This window comes from Carcharhinus amblyrhynchos, chromosome 22, assembly GCF_965287045.1.
Source record: "Carcharhinus amblyrhynchos chromosome 22, sCarAmb.v2.hapA, whole genome shotgun sequence".
In the NCBI taxonomy this organism is placed as follows: domain Eukaryota; kingdom Metazoa; phylum Chordata; class Chondrichthyes; order Carcharhiniformes; family Carcharhinidae; genus Carcharhinus; species Carcharhinus amblyrhynchos.
The window spans coordinates 36,700,889-36,716,460 of record NC_137345.1 but is presented as its reverse complement, the minus strand read 5'-3'; positions in this window follow the sequence as shown (position 1 = coordinate 36,716,460).

Here is a 15,572-nt window from a genome sequence, read left to right as displayed (position 1 = left end):
TCAGTTTGCTGGATCTGGAGCTGGCCGTGCTGGTGGCTGCAGAGGTGGAGGAGGAGGAGGCGGCTGAGGAGGTGGCAGGCATGGAGAGACCACTGCAGGAGCAGCCACCTGCGGGCCTGGAGATGGGTGAGCAGGCTCCCGAGAGGGTGCACAGAAGGCGGAGGGTGCCAAGGCCAAGGAGATACGGGCCCCACAATACCTTCAAGGCCCTCTCGGAGGAGATGTGCCATCACCGGCTATGCCTGTCCAAGACCACGGTGTGGCACCTTTGTGAGATGCTCTCACAGCTGGTACCTCAGGGGGGCAGCAGCTCCCTGTGGATGTGAAGGTGACGGCAGCTCTCAGTTTCTATGCCTCTGGGTCATTCCAGGCTCCCCGTGGTGATCTCGCTGGGATCTCCCAGGCCTCCGTGTACAGATGTGTGCGGCAGGTCACAGATGCCCTGTATCCCCGGGCAGGACAGTTCATTCATTTCAATGTGGGCCGTGCACAGCAGGAGCTCCGGGCTCTCGGCTTCACATCCATCACTGGGATTGCGAATGTACAGGGTGCAGTGGGTGGGACACACATCACCTTGTGGGACCCCCGTGCAGGGCCGCAGGCATTTGTGAACCAGAAGGAGTTCCACTCCCTGAACATCCAAATTATCTGTGACCATCAGCTGAAGATCACGCAGATCGATGCACATCACCCAGGGAGTGTCCGTGACAGCTTTGTGATCCGGCAGTCGGATATTCCCGGGCTCTTTGAAGACCAGCCCAGGCTCCCGGGATGGTTACTGGGTGACAAGGGTTACCCGCTAAGGTCATGGCTGATGGTGCGTGTGCGGAGGCTCGAGACCGAGGCAGAGACTCAGTACAACCACCCGGTCCATCAGAGAGCGGTGTCTCGGCCTGCTGGAGATGTGGTTCCGCTGCTTGGACCGCTCTGGGGTGGGGAGGGGTCTCCAGTCTGACCCTGTGTGTGCTTCACACATCATCATCGTTTGCTGCACTCTTCACAACATCACCCAGCAGCGGGGAGGCCAGCTGGAGCAGGAGGGGGGGGAGGAGGAGGGGGCGAATGGCGAGGGGGTGAGGTGGGGGTATATGAAGAACGGAGGAAAGAGGACAGGCGGCGATGGTAGGTGTCTGGCAGGGAAGGGCAGTGAGGGACACCTTGATTGCAGCCGCTTCACCGAGCTGGGGCTGGGCAGTGAGGGGGCTGCAACCACCACACACCCACCACACCCCCGGAGCAAGTGCAGCCGCTATTCCCCCTCCAAACTGACCCTGGGCCCTCAAACCACCACATCACCCTCCCCCAGCCCCTGTCATCCCACCACCCTATCCCCCAGAAACACCCGAACCTGCTAATGTGCCTGGGCTGGCAATGGTGAGTCTTGGGTGAAGGCTGGAGGGTGATGAGGACTCGCTGTTGTGCACATTGGGATCCTGCCCCTGGTGACACTCAAGTCTGACTCCTACCTGTATCCGAATGCACGCTGCCACCCTGGCCCACGGAGCTGTAAGGGTTGGGGACACATGTTATTTGGCTGGGGGGAGGGGGGTCTGGTGGGTGTTGGGGATGGTAGGGCGGGCACTCTGAAACATGGGGCTGAGTCTGCAAGGCTCAACAGAACAACACCTCTGTGATGGGGGGTCGGGAACACTCAGCTGGTGCGGGGTGGAGAGAACCAGAGACCATTAGTCACAGTATGATGAGCAATTAACAGTTTATTGTGTTCTTAACATAAGTGATTACCAAACCCTGACTAATGCTGATCTTCACCCGTACCCTCTAGTGAACTACATAAGAACATAAGAAATAGGAGCAGGAGTAGGCCATCTAGCCCTTCGAGCCTGCCCCGCCATTCAATAAGATCATGGCTGATCTGTCGTGGCTCAGTTCCACATTCCCGCCCTCTCCCCATAACCCTTAATCCCCTCTCTTATCAAAAACCCATCAACCCGCGTCTTAAAAATATTTAGCGAGGCAGCCTCCACCACTTCAACGGGCAGAGAATTCCAGAGATTCACCACCCTTTGAGTGAAGAAATTCTTCCTCAACTCCGTTCTAAACCGCCCCCCCTTTATCTTGAGACTGTGCCCCCAGTCCTACTGTCCTTTCTGAGCGGGAAGAGTCTCTCCACCTCTATCCTATCCATCCCATTCATCATCTTATACGTCTCAATGAGATCTCCCCTCATTCTTCTAAACTCTAACGAGTACAAGCCTAGTTTATTCTGCCTCTCCTCATAGCTCAACCCCCTCAACTCCGGAATCAGCCTAGTAAGCCTCCTCTGCACTCCCTCCAAGGCCAAAATATCCTTGCGTAAGTACGGCGCCCAAAACTGCACACAGTACTCCAGCTGCGGCCTCACCAATGCCCTATACAGCCGCAGCAAGACCTCCCTACTTTTATATTCAATCCCCCTTGCTATGAAGGCCAGCAACTTTCTAACTTTGTGCTATTTACTGCTTCTTCTAAGTGCTACCCCAGGATGCACACCAGAGGTGGAGGTGTCCAGCTGTGATGACACCCCATTGCCTGCGATGCCCTTGGTGAACATCCTCTGGATGGCCGGGACCTGGGGGTCACTGGCTGACTTGTGGATGGCACAGTTTCGGTGCCACCCTGTTCATCTCACTGGCCTGGAAATGCCCTGGTGTGGGGAAGCGGAGAATCGGAAGGTCTCGGGACATAGAGGATCTCCTGATTGGAAGATCTGGGCATTGACGCGAGCCTTTGCCCCTTTCAGAGGCCTTGGGAACACCCCATGGGACGCCAGTGGAGCTGGACTGAGCTCCGGAAGCTCCAGCGTCACCTGGCTCTGCCAGTCCTGGAGGCCTAGATGCCTCTGCCCCATGATCTGTGATCCCTCAGCCTCCTGAGACTGGGCCAAGCTCTGGAGCCCCTCCACTACAGCATTCTGTGAGCGAGCCAGGCTCTGGAACCTCTCAGCAGTAGCCCTTCGAGCCTGGGCTAAGTTATCGAGACTCACAGCCACAGCCTGCTGGGTCTCCAGAATGCCAGCGAGAGTCCGTGCCATAGCCAGCAGTGTCTCCCACACACCACCAACACCCATGACCATTGAACGCTGTGCCTCCTGGATGCTGGAACCACACTCGCCCATGGCCTGCTGTGTCTCCAGGATGGCCTGGATCCTGTCACCCATGAGGACAGACCCCTGAGCCAGACCTTCTACTGCGGTCACCACTCTTGCAGTGTTGGCCTGGGTCTCACACTGTGTCGGCACCACCTCCCCCAACAGCACTCTGTTTGACTCCCCTAAACAGCCTTCCAGTTGCAGCATGGTAGCTGACAGCCCTTCCACAACTCCTCGGGTTTCCTGATGCATCTCCACCAGCCTTGGGAGGAACAAACCCAGAGACCCAGCAGCTGGCTTGGGGACAGCTGAATCCTGGCCACCAGCAGACCTCCATGTGCCCGAGCCCTCGGATGTGCCCACCACCACCCGATGTGCATCAGTGTCTGTGATCTGCTCACCAGATCATGACCCAGAAACCTCAACACTAAAGGTCCTCACTGTGGTGATAGTCTCTGTGTTGGTGGGTTGTGTGGTACATGCTGGTGATGCTTCAGTGGTGCTGTCCTCGGAGGATTCCTCAGTGCCTCTCTCCGAGGTGTTATCCAGGGAGTTGTGGGCAGTTTGCTTCAGAGCAGCGGGGGCAGTGGCGACACACGTAGGGCCATGTTTCTCTGGGTCCTGAGCTGTAATAAAGAACACACATTAGGGAGAGGGAGGTAACACATTCCATGCAGCATCGCACATACTGTGAGGAGGACCTAGGTTGAGGGGGCCCTTCTGCTCACTCACATGCTGGACACAGACCTGGCTGTCGGTGACCATTCAGGATGGCCCATCACCCCCTGCCAGCTCCATGGCACGCTCCCCCATGCTGGTCAGCTGCCACAGGTCAGGCACACCATCACCAGTCTGTGTCGTTTCCCATGTGTTGTGAATGTCCTGTGGGAACATAAGGTGGATAGCAAGCATTAACACATTGCAGTGCACGGTGTGCAATGTGTGCCTGTGTCTCGAGCATTGTGCTGATAGTTTCGGGAAAAGGGGTCACCACTGAAGGGTGCTGGTTGAGGGGTGAGGGGAAGGGGTTAGATTCTGTTCCTGGGGGAAGGGTCACTTGCTGCATGGGTTTGAGATCCGTGCCAGGCATGTGCAGGGTTCCAAGTGGGATGCTCACTCACCCTTGCTGCTCGAAGAAGGTTGTACAGTTTTCTGTGACACTGCCTCCCAGAGCGCGGTGTCAGGCTCCTGACACTCACCACTCCTGCCACCTCCCCCCACAATGCTGAGGCAGATGTACCCCTTGGGTTGGGGCCCAGGCCGGGGATGATCCACTCACCCCCCTCCTCCACGGCATCTAGCAGGTGCTCCTGGTCGGCCTCTGAAAACCTGGGAGCCAGTTTCAGTGCAGCCATCTTTGTGATGTGACTGGCTGTGTGTCCATTCCTGCAGCTTATATACAGCTCTGGTTTATTCGGGGAGTGCAGGTTCAGTGAGTGTGGCCAAAGGCCCGTTAGCAACAAATATTTGTGAGAGATTTTAAAGGCTGCTTTCAGTTCCTTGGGGTGCTGATTGGCTGCTGCCAATCAATAGGATGCTGTGTCCGTGGTGGGGTTGGGGGGTGGGGTGGGGGGGTTGCAATACTCAGGGCTCCCATTCAAGGGAGGGAATGATCACAATTACATGTCAGCACAACGCTGGTTCTCTGCAGGGCAGCAGTGAGGACAGTATGTTCAAGGGATGGAGGGATTGGGTACCCACCTTATCCAGAACCATGGGGGCATGGGGTGAGCACATGGCCATGTCTGTGTGTGGAGGGAGATGGGGGGGGGGTGCAGCAATGAGACCTGCGATATGTGTGGGGGTGAACAATGTCTTGGGGGGGGCGGTTGGGTGGCAGTGATCTGGATGCTGGGAGGTCTTTTCCGCGATTCCCAGTGATATGCACATACACAGATTCCCGCTCATCCTGCTGATTGCAGGCGCTTTGGTGCAAATAGGCCCCGCTCCCCAAGCGTTTAATGAGTTTCATGAGTGGGATCTCTGCAGTGCACAGCGTGTGGAGATTCGGGTGAGAAGCTGCATTGAGAAAACAGTTGGGATTTCGAACAGTTTTCCCACCAATTCAGCACTTTTGGGAGAATCGCGGCCACTGTGTGCAGTTCAGGTCACCTCACTATAGGAAGGATATGATAACACTAGAGAGAGTACGGGGAGATTCACCAGGATGTTGCCTGGAATGGAGCGTTTGAGCTATAAGGAGAGACTGGATAGGCTTGGACTGTTTTCTCTAGAGCAGAGAAGGCTGAGGGGGGACATGATTGAGGTGTGTAAGATTATGAGGGGTATGGACAAGGTGAATAGGAAGCAGCTGTTCCCCTTGGCTAAGGGGTCAATAACGAGGGTAAGGGTCAGGAGAGTCAGAGGGAATTCAAGAGGGTGGTGGGAATCTGGAACACACTGTCTGGGATGGTAGCGGAGACTGGGATCCTTTAAACCTTTAAAACATTTTTGGATGAGCGCCTCAAACATCTTAAGATTCAAGGATACAGGACAAGTGCAGAAGAATGGCACTAGCACAATTTTAATGCTAATTATTGTCAGTGCACGATCATTCTGTCCATTAGAGTCTCTGTCTGTCATTGTCTCCGTCGGTCATTGTCTCCATCGGTCATTGTCTCCGTCCGTCATTGTCTCTGTCTGCCATTGTCTCTGTCTGTCATTGTCTCCATCGGTCATTGTCTCCGTCTGTCATTGTCTCCATCTGTCATTGTCTCCGTCTGTCATTGTTTTCATCTGTCATTGTCTCCGTCGGTCATTGTCTCCGTCTGTCATTGTCTCCGTCTGTCATTGTCTCCGTCTGTCATTGTCTCCATCGGTCATTGTCTCCATTGGTCTTTGTCTCCGTCTGTCATTGTCTCCATCGGTCATTGTCTCCATTGGTCTTTGTCTCCGTCGGTCATTGTCTCCATCGGTCATTGTCTCCATCGGTCATTGTCTCTGTCTGTCATTGTCTCCATCGGTCATTGTCTCTGTCTGTCATTGTCTCTATTGGTCATTGTCTCTGTCTGTCATTGTCTCCGTCGGTCATTGTCTTTGTCTGTCATTGTCTCTGTCTGTCATTGTCTCCGTCGGTCATTGTCTCCGTCGGTCATTGTCTCCGTCGGTCATTGTCTCCGTCTGTCATTGTCTCTGTCTGTCATTGTCTCCGTCGGTCATTGTCTCTGTCGGTCATTGTCTCCATTGGTCTTTGTCTCCGTCGGTCATTGTCTCCATCGGTCATTGTCTCCATCGGTCATTGTCTCTGTCTGTCATTGTCTCCATCGGTCATTGTCTCTGTCTGTCATTGTCTCCATCGGTCATTGTCTCTGTCTGTCATTGTCTCTATTGGTCATTGTCTCTGTCTGTCATTGTCTCCGTCGGTCATTGTCTCTGTCTGTCATTGTCTCTGTCTGTCATTGTCTCCGTCGGTCATTGTCTCCGTCGGTCATTGTCTCCGTCGGTCATTGTTTCCATCTGTCATTGTCTCCGTCTGTCATTGTTTTCATCTGTCATTGTCTCCGTCTGTCATTGTCTCCGTCAGTCATTGTCTCCATTGGTCTTTGTCTCCGTCGGTCATTGTCTCCATCGGTCATTGTCTCCATCGGTCATTGTCTCCGTCGGTCATTGTCTCTGTCTGTCATTGTCTCCATCGGTCATTGTCTCTGTCTGTCATTGTCTCCGTCGGTCATTGTCTCTGTCTGTCATTGTCTCTGTCTGTCATTGTCCCTGTCGGTCGGTGTCTCCGTTGGTCATTGTCTCTGTCTGTCATTGTCTCCGTCGGTCATTGTCTCTGCCTGTCATTGTCTCCATCGGTCATTGTCTCCATTGGTCATTGTCTCTGCCTGTCATTGTCTCCGTCGGTCATTGTCTCCGTCGGTCATTGTCTCTGTCTGTCATTGTCTCCATCGGTCATTGTCTCCGTCGGTCATTGTCTCCATCGGTCATTGTCTCCGTCAGTCGTTGTCTCTGTCTGTCATTGTCTCCATCGGTCATTGTCTCCATCGGTCATTGTCTCCGTCGGTCATTGTCTCTGTCTGTCATTGTCTCCGTCGGTCATTGTCACCATCGGTCATTGTCTCCGTCGGTCATTGTCTCCGTCGGTCATTGTCTCCGTCTGTCATTGTCTCCGTCGGTCATTCTCTCTGTCTGTCATTGTCTCCGTTGGTCGGTGTCTCCGTCGGTCAGTGTCTCCGTCGGTCATTGTCTCCGTCGGTCATTGTCTCCGTTGGTCATTGTCTCTGTCGGTCATTGTCTCTGTCGGTTGGTGCCTCCGTCAGTCGGTGTCTGTCATTCTGTCTGTGTCATTCTGACTCCATCAATCATTCTCTCCATCAGTCAGTTTCTAAGGCAGTTTCTCTGTTAGTTTTTGTGTCTCGTCCACAATCGTTTCCTACCATTCCAATCATCAGGTGGGAAGATGTTCAGGAAAATACAGACAGATTGATTTAATTTAAACAGCTGATGACTGAGTCCCTGGTGTAGAAAGCACCATTTTAAACCTTCCAATGGTGTCTGCTGCCTGGATTTTACCAGTTCTCTGTCTAACTTCTCGTGTTCCATTCCCCTATAGGACTGGCCAGGTCAAGCGATGGAAGACGACAAATATGAGGCAGGATGGAGTCGCGGTTAGTAATTCTGGCATTAATTCCTGACAGTAATTCTCTTTAATTATTTGTTCCTGAGTCTGTGAGCATGTCTGGCTAAGCCAGCATTTATTGCCCATCCCTAATTGCCCTTGAGAAGGGAATGGTGAGCTGTCTTCTTGAGTCACTGCTATCCATGTGGTGTAGGTACACCCACAGTGCTATTAGGGAAGGATTTCCTGGATTTTGACCCACAGACAGTGAAGGAACATCAGTGTATTTCCAAATCAGGAAGGTGAGTGAATTGGAGGGGAACCTTCAGATGGAAAGAGTAAAATTGTGAAGGTGCTGGTATCTGAAAGAAATGCTGGAAATCTCAGTAGGTCTGACAGCCTCTGTGGAGAGAGAATAGAGCCAGTGTTTGGAATCTAGATGAACCTCTGTCAGAGCTATTCAGCTGCAGAACCGAAGGCCAGAGCTTTCACTGAGCTATGCCCACCTTCAAAGGAGCAGATATCATGACTGCCAATGATCGCATGTTGACATGGTGTCCATTGCCTTTTGGGAGAATGCCCTGCTTCTCGGAGCTGGGGGGGCCTGTGTTGGCCACAGGGAGGCTAATCAAAGGAAATACATCCCCACCCTCCCTGGCTTTGAAGCTACACCCAAGAGACAAGGATTCATCTGGGTGCCCTGCCACAGAGCGTGGATACCTCCACAGCGGGTAAAATGGTGGCAGTAGAAAGCTCTTAAATGGCCATTAAGTTAGTGTCAAAAGTTGCCTATCCTGCCACTGGTTAAATTCCAGCAGGAGTGGGGATGGGGGGGTTGGGGAGGTGGTGGAGGAGGCAGAGGTGGAGGGGGGAAGTGTTTGGTTAGGGGAGTTGGTGAGGGGGTGGTAAATGATGATGGGGATCCATAGCAAATCTGCGTTCGAGTAATAAATGACAGATCACAGCCTCAGGGATCTCACCGTTAATCCTCAGTTGCATAAACCCCGGTGTGGTTAGTTTGAAATGGGATGATATTAGTGCCAAATGTTGATACTTTTCCATCAAAGAATTCACAAGTTGCAGTGACCAAGTGTGACATGACTGATTCTCATTCCTTACAGCATCGGCTCCAATAAGGAAGGGTGCAGATCACTGAGAGACTCGATGATGAAACTGTGAGTACTTTGGCATTAATGTTGACTCACAGCCCATCAGAGCTCTTCACCCTTTCCACATGGGCTAACGAGATTTCTCTCTGAGTTTCAGACAGATAAGATGGGAAACAATAAGTCGAGTGTCTCGAATGTACTGCGCAAATCCTCCCAAGGTGCGATCGTCATTCAGTCACCCATAGTAAGTAGTATTTCATCTGGCACACCCCACCCATTCACTTCCCCTCCTAATACAAAGCTGTTACACCATGCGAACAAACCCTTCAACCCATCTAACCTCTGTCAGTGTTTCCCCTCCATATGAACATATAGAGCAAATTGCAATTCCCTGTTCTGTTCTCATACTCCATTAATATATTTTCCTTCAGGATTTCTAATCTCGATTGTTGGCTCGGTTTCTGTCTCAGTCACTAACCCTGGTACAGCATCACAGATCTGCATCTGAAGTGTCCTTCCTAACCTATTCTAAACCTCTTTCATCTGTTCTATCTATCCTATCCCATCCTTTCATACTCACCTCAGGGAAAATCTTGGTGTCAAAGTGTGCAGGAATAGAGAAAACAGAAATCTATAGAACAGTAAGCCTGAATTCAGTACTGAGGAAGTTGTTCGGGTCTATTATCAAGGATTTCATAAATCAGCATTTGGAAGACAGTGGTAATAATCAAAGACAGCACGGATTTATAAACAGAAAATCATACTCGATGGATGTATTGGAAATCTTTGAGAATGTAACTTGTACAGTTGATCAAGGAGAACCAGTTAATATGGTTTATTTAGACTTTCAGAAGGCTTTTGACAAGGTCTCATATAATAGACCATTATGTAAAGTCAAAGCACACGGGATTATAGGTAGTGTCTTGAGATGCATAGAAAGCTGGTTAGCAGATAGGAAGCAAAGAGTTGGCATACGTGGGTCTTTTTCTGATTGGCAGGCAGTAACCAGTGAGGTACTGCAGGGATCTGTGCTAGGACCCCAACTGTTCACATTATATATTAATGATTTGGAAGAGGGAACTGAAATTATTATTTCCAAATTTGCGGATGATACAAAGTTGGGTGGGAGGGTAAGCTGTGAGGAGGTTGGAGAGATACTTCAGTCTGATTTGGATTGGCTGAATGTGTGGGTATATGCATGGCAGACGCAGTATAATGTGGATAAATGTAAGGTCGCAATAACAGAAAGACAGATTATTACTTGCATGGATATAAATTGAGAGATGTGGATTCTCAGTGAGATCTTAGTGTCTTTATGCATCAGTCACTGAAAATAAGCACGCAGGTACAGCAGAAAGTAAAAAAAAACAAATGGTATGTCCTTCTAGCGAGAGGATTTGAGTATCGGGATAGGGATGTTTTGCTGCAATTGTGTAGGGTATTGGTGAGGCCACACCTGGAATATTGTGTGCAGTTTTGGTGTCCTTATCTGAGAAAGGATGTCCTTGATATAGAGGAAGCAGAGCAAAGGTCTACCAGGCTGATTCCTGAGATGGCAGGTCTGTCAAATGAGGAGAGACTAAATTGGTTAGGATTATATTCACTGGAGTTTAGAAGAGTGAGAGATTCTTTTCCCTTCTCCATTGTGATTACATTCTGCTTTTCTGCTTATCTGTTCTCCAAACAATATTGGATAACCTGATATTTTCACATATAATAAATGTCCCGTCTGCCAAATATTTGCCTACGCGATCAATGTTCCTCTCTATTTAACCTGTCTACATCCCTTGCCTACTCTTTGCGTCTTAATCACATCTTGCTTTTCTATTTGTCTTCATATTGTCAGAAAATGTGGCTACAATACAAGAGTCCCTTCATCCAAATCACCAAATCATTAATATCAATCTTATATAGCTCAAGCCCCAAAACTAATCCCTATAATTTACTCATTACCTGAAAACTCTCTTTCCTGCTAGTAATCCAGTTGGTTCATGCTGATGTATAAAACCATCTTGCACAATAACATTTAATGTGGCACCTTCCCAAAAGCCTTTTGAAAATCCACATACAGTACATCTACTGGTTCCCCTTTATCCAGCCTGCTTGTTAAATCTTCTAATAATTTGTCAAACACAATTTTCTTTTCACAAACTCCGCCTGATTGTATTGTGATTTTTAAATGTCCTGTTACTACTTCCTTAATACTGGGTTCGAGCAATTTCCTAATCACGGGTGTTAGGGCAACTGGCCTGTGGTTTCCTGCTTTTTGTCTCCCTCTTTTCTTGGATAGGGGAATTATACTTCCTCTATCCAAGAAAGAAATAGCTCCTTGAAAGTGGAGTCACAGGTGGACAGAGTGATGAAGAAGGCATTCAACATGCTTGGCTTTATTGATCAGAACATTGATTACAGGAGTTGGAATGTCTTGTTGAAGTTGTACAAGACTTTGGTAAGGCCACACTTGGAATACTGTGTAAGTTCTGGTCACCCTATAATAGAAAGGATATTATGAAACTAGAAAGAGTGCAGAAGAGATTTACTAGGATGCTACCAGGACTTGATGGCTTGAGTTATAAGGAGAGGCTGGATTGACTGGGACTTTTTTCTCTGGAGTGTAGGAGGCTTAAGGGTGATTTTATCGAGGTCTATAAAATAATGAGCGGCATAGATCAGCTAGATAGTCAATATCTTTTCCCAAAGTTAGGGGAGTCTAAAACTAGAGGGCATAGGATATGGTGAGAGGGGAGAGATACAAAAGTGTCCAGAGGGGCAATTGTTTCACCCAGAGGGTGATGAGTGTCTGAAACAAACTGCCAGAGGTAGTAGCAGAGGCAGGTACAATTTTGTCCTTTAAAAAGCATTTAGATAGTTACATGGATCAGATGGGTAGAGAGGGATATGGGCCAAATGCAGGCAATTGGGATTAGCTCAGGGGTTTAAAGAAAAGGGCGGCATGGACAAGTTTCCATGCTGTAAATCTCTATGACACTTGTGGTTTTCCAATCTGCTGGGATTTACTGAATCAAGGAAATTTTGGAAGATTACGACCAATGCATCAACTGTCTCTTCAGTCCCTTTTTAGGATGCAGGTCTTTGGGTGCAGGGCACTTATAGAACCTGCAGTGCAGAAGGAAGCCATTTGGCCCATCGAAAATAATCTCACCCAGGTCCTGTCCTATCCCATTAACTCCACATATCTACCTTTCCAATCCCCCTGACACGAAGGGCCAATTTATCATGGCCAATCAACCTAAGCATACATCTTGAGCGTGGGGGGGAAACTCACACTCAAGACATGGGGAGAATATGTAAACTTCACACATACGGTCATGTGAGGCTGGAATTGAACCCGAGTCCCCTGCACTGTAAACTTGTCAGCCCTTATTCACATTCGTTTTCCCAGCCCTTTTTCTCCAGTGATCATTATTGTTTTAATTACTATCCCTTTTGCTCCTGTTATTCTGGGAGTATTTTATTGTGAATACAGATACAAAATACTTGTTCAGAGCCTCTGTCATTTCTTTATTTCCCATTATTAATTCCTCAGCCTCATCCTCCAGACAATCAGTGATTACTTTAGCTACTCTCTTCCTTTTTGCATATTTGTAGAAACTCTTCTATTTTCTATTTATTGATAGTATACTTTCATATTATAACATGTCTTTATTATTTTAATAGACATCCTTTGCGGATTCACATTTTCCCAATCTTCTGGGCTACCACTAAATCCCATGCCCTGTGTAGGCAGCACGGTGGTGCAGTAGCTAGCACTGCTGCCTCACAGCATCAGGGACCTGTGTTTAATCCCCAGCCTTGGGTGAATTTCTGTGTGGAGCTTGCACGCTCTCCACCATCTCCAGGTGGTCCTGTATTACCCCACAGTCCAAAGATGAATGGATTAGGTGGATTGCCCGTTTGATGTCCAAAGATATGCAGGTTAGGGGGATTATCCATGGCAATTGCACAAGATTATGGGGATAGGGTGGGCCTAGGTAGAATGTTCTTCCAGTGAGTCAGTGTAGACTGAATGGCCTCCTCCTGCTCTGTAGAGATTCTATGGTTCTCACAACATTGTTTATTTCAATTTTAAATCATCCTTAAATTCCTCAGTTGATGACAAATATGTTTTTCCGTCTTACCTATTCTGTTTTTTCTCAGTAGAATATTTATATCTGAGCAGTCTAAGGGTGGAATTCTTCCAATCCCACCCACCATGGGGAGTCGTAGTGGGTGGGACATGGACTATGCAACCGTCTGTTGACTTTGGGTGGGATTTTCCAGCTTTGGAGCGAGCATGGCTGGAAATTCCCGCTCTAAATCTGGTAGCCAGGTTTACAAACTAGAGAATGAAAATATATTTGACTTTGTCCCAAGTCTTTAAATGAATAGCTACTACCTTCCTCAATTCGGATGCCAGTGAATAGCTCAATATAACATGTGCTTTTTATCCTCTGGTAATTATTACAGATTTCACATTTCTCACTAATCTCTTCCATTTGCCCCATTAAACTTCATCAGCCATACCTGTAACTTTCAGCATGAGTTAATCTTTGACAAGTTCAGTCAGTAAATTGTTGAAATGACTTCAAGAGAGTTTTCGTTTCTTCACTTTGGTTCTCATTGGCTGGTGCTATTAATATTCATTTAACACTCTGGTAAGAGACATCAACGCCAAAATTTTCTGATTGACCCCCTTCCAGCACCCCCCGTGCCCACTGGGGCTCCCAGAAGTGGACAGTGCGACTAACAGGAAACTCTGTTAACTGTGGTACACTGGAAGATCCTGTCACCAGCCACTGCTGCCTCCACCACCTCAAAACTCATTGCAGGGCACACAAAAAATCCCACCCCAGCTTTTGTAGAAGGCGATACAGTAAGTTTTTTTATTAATTCATGGGACATGGGATTCGCTGGCTGGCCAGCATTTATTACCCATCCTTAGTTACCTGAGGGCTGTTGAGAGTCAGCCACATTGCAGTGGTGCTGGAATCACATGTAGGCCAGACCAGGTAAGGATGGCAGATTTTCTTTCCCTAAAAGATATTAGTGAATCAGATAAGTCCATAAGATATAGGAGCAGAATTAGACCATTCGGCCCATCGAGTCTGCACCGCCGTTCAATCGCGGTTGATAAGCTCCTCATCCCTATTTTCCTGCCTTCACCCCATAACCCTTCAACTTATTACTAATTAAAAATCTGTCTAAGTCCTCCTTAAATTTACTCACTGTCCTAGCATCACCGCACTTTGGGGTAGCGAATTCCACATGTTCACAACCCTTCAGGAGAAGTCGTTTCTCCTCAGCTCTGTTTTAAATGTGCTATCCCTTACTCTAAGACTATGACTTCTTGTTTTAGAATGCCCCAGAAGAGGAAGCTCAGGAGAGATTGTAGTCAAATCTGTTTCCTTCTGCAAGGCAGAGCCAAACAAAGGGGGGAAAGAATCAGGGAGAGGAAGAGACTGCTTCTTAGTTTGCTGCTAAACTGCTTCCCAAAATGAAACTGAAGGCCCAAAGGGGAAAAAAAATCCCTATCACTGACTGTCACAAAGGAAACTGAAAACCCCATCACCTGACTGCTGTAGCTTAGCCCCATCACCAGTGACATCACTGAAGCTGGAAGCTGCAAGCTTAAAAAAAAGTCTTAAAGATACACCCACATGTCACCTCCTCCCTTAAGAAAAAAATGAACCATCGACATTCAAAAATGGCTTCATTTTTCAACCCCTTTCAGTTTGACGTTATTAGTACTCTACAATATAGATCCATTTTACAAAAAAATCAAAATGTGCAAATATAACAGTAACGTAGTCCATTTTAGTCCTTGTCTGTCATCATTAAACCTTCCTTCACTTTGACTTGGGATTTTTCAAACTCACTCGTTTACCACCAAACCTGAGGCCAATCAAGTAATTCTGCCAGATGCTTCAAGTAATCTTTCCGTGTCTGACTAAAAATCACCCAGATCATCTATGTACACTGCACAATTGGGCAATCCTGAAATGATTTTGTTAGTTCCTCTTTTAAGGTCAAACCAAACAGACAAACTCAAATTAAATTAGGACAAAGCAAAAGGGGCAGCCCCCCAAAAGGAAGGGGAACAGCCCGAACAAAAACAGAAGTACAAAGGAAACTTAAGACACAACAAATCAAAATGTGATTGTCGGGGTCTATAACGCACCCCAGCCCCTGCGGTGCCCAGCGGGCACGGAAATGATTTTGTTAGTTAACCATTGAAATGTGGCTGGGGCGTTTTTCAAGCCAAGTGGCATAACTTTGAATTGGTAAAAACCACTTGGTGTCATAAAAGCTGAAATCTCCTTCATCCTTTTGGAAAAAGGTACCTGCCAGTAACCTTTGAGGAAGTCCAGTTTTGTAGATAAAAGTTGATTGTCCAATTTTCTCAATGCAGTCCTCCAGCTGTAGAATATAATAAAAGTCTGTTTTTGTAACTGCATTAACTTTCCTAAAGTCCACATACAATCTTTGGATACTATCTGGTTTGGTACCATCACTAAGGGTGAGCTCCACTTGCTGCAACTCACTTCAATTATGTCATTCTTAAGCATACCACCAATCTCCTTTTGAACTCATGTGAATGTTAGAGGATTAAGTCTATAAGGATGTTGTTTAATTGGAACAGCATTTCCCATATCTACATCATGCATAGTCATTTTAGTACTTCACAACTTATTCCCACACACTTGTCCATGTGATATTAATAACTCTTTTAAGTCAGTTCAGTTTTCCCCTGGAAGATAACTCAATACTTTATCCCAATTTTTAATAAAGCCCTCATGAGCCAAGTTAATTTGAGGAA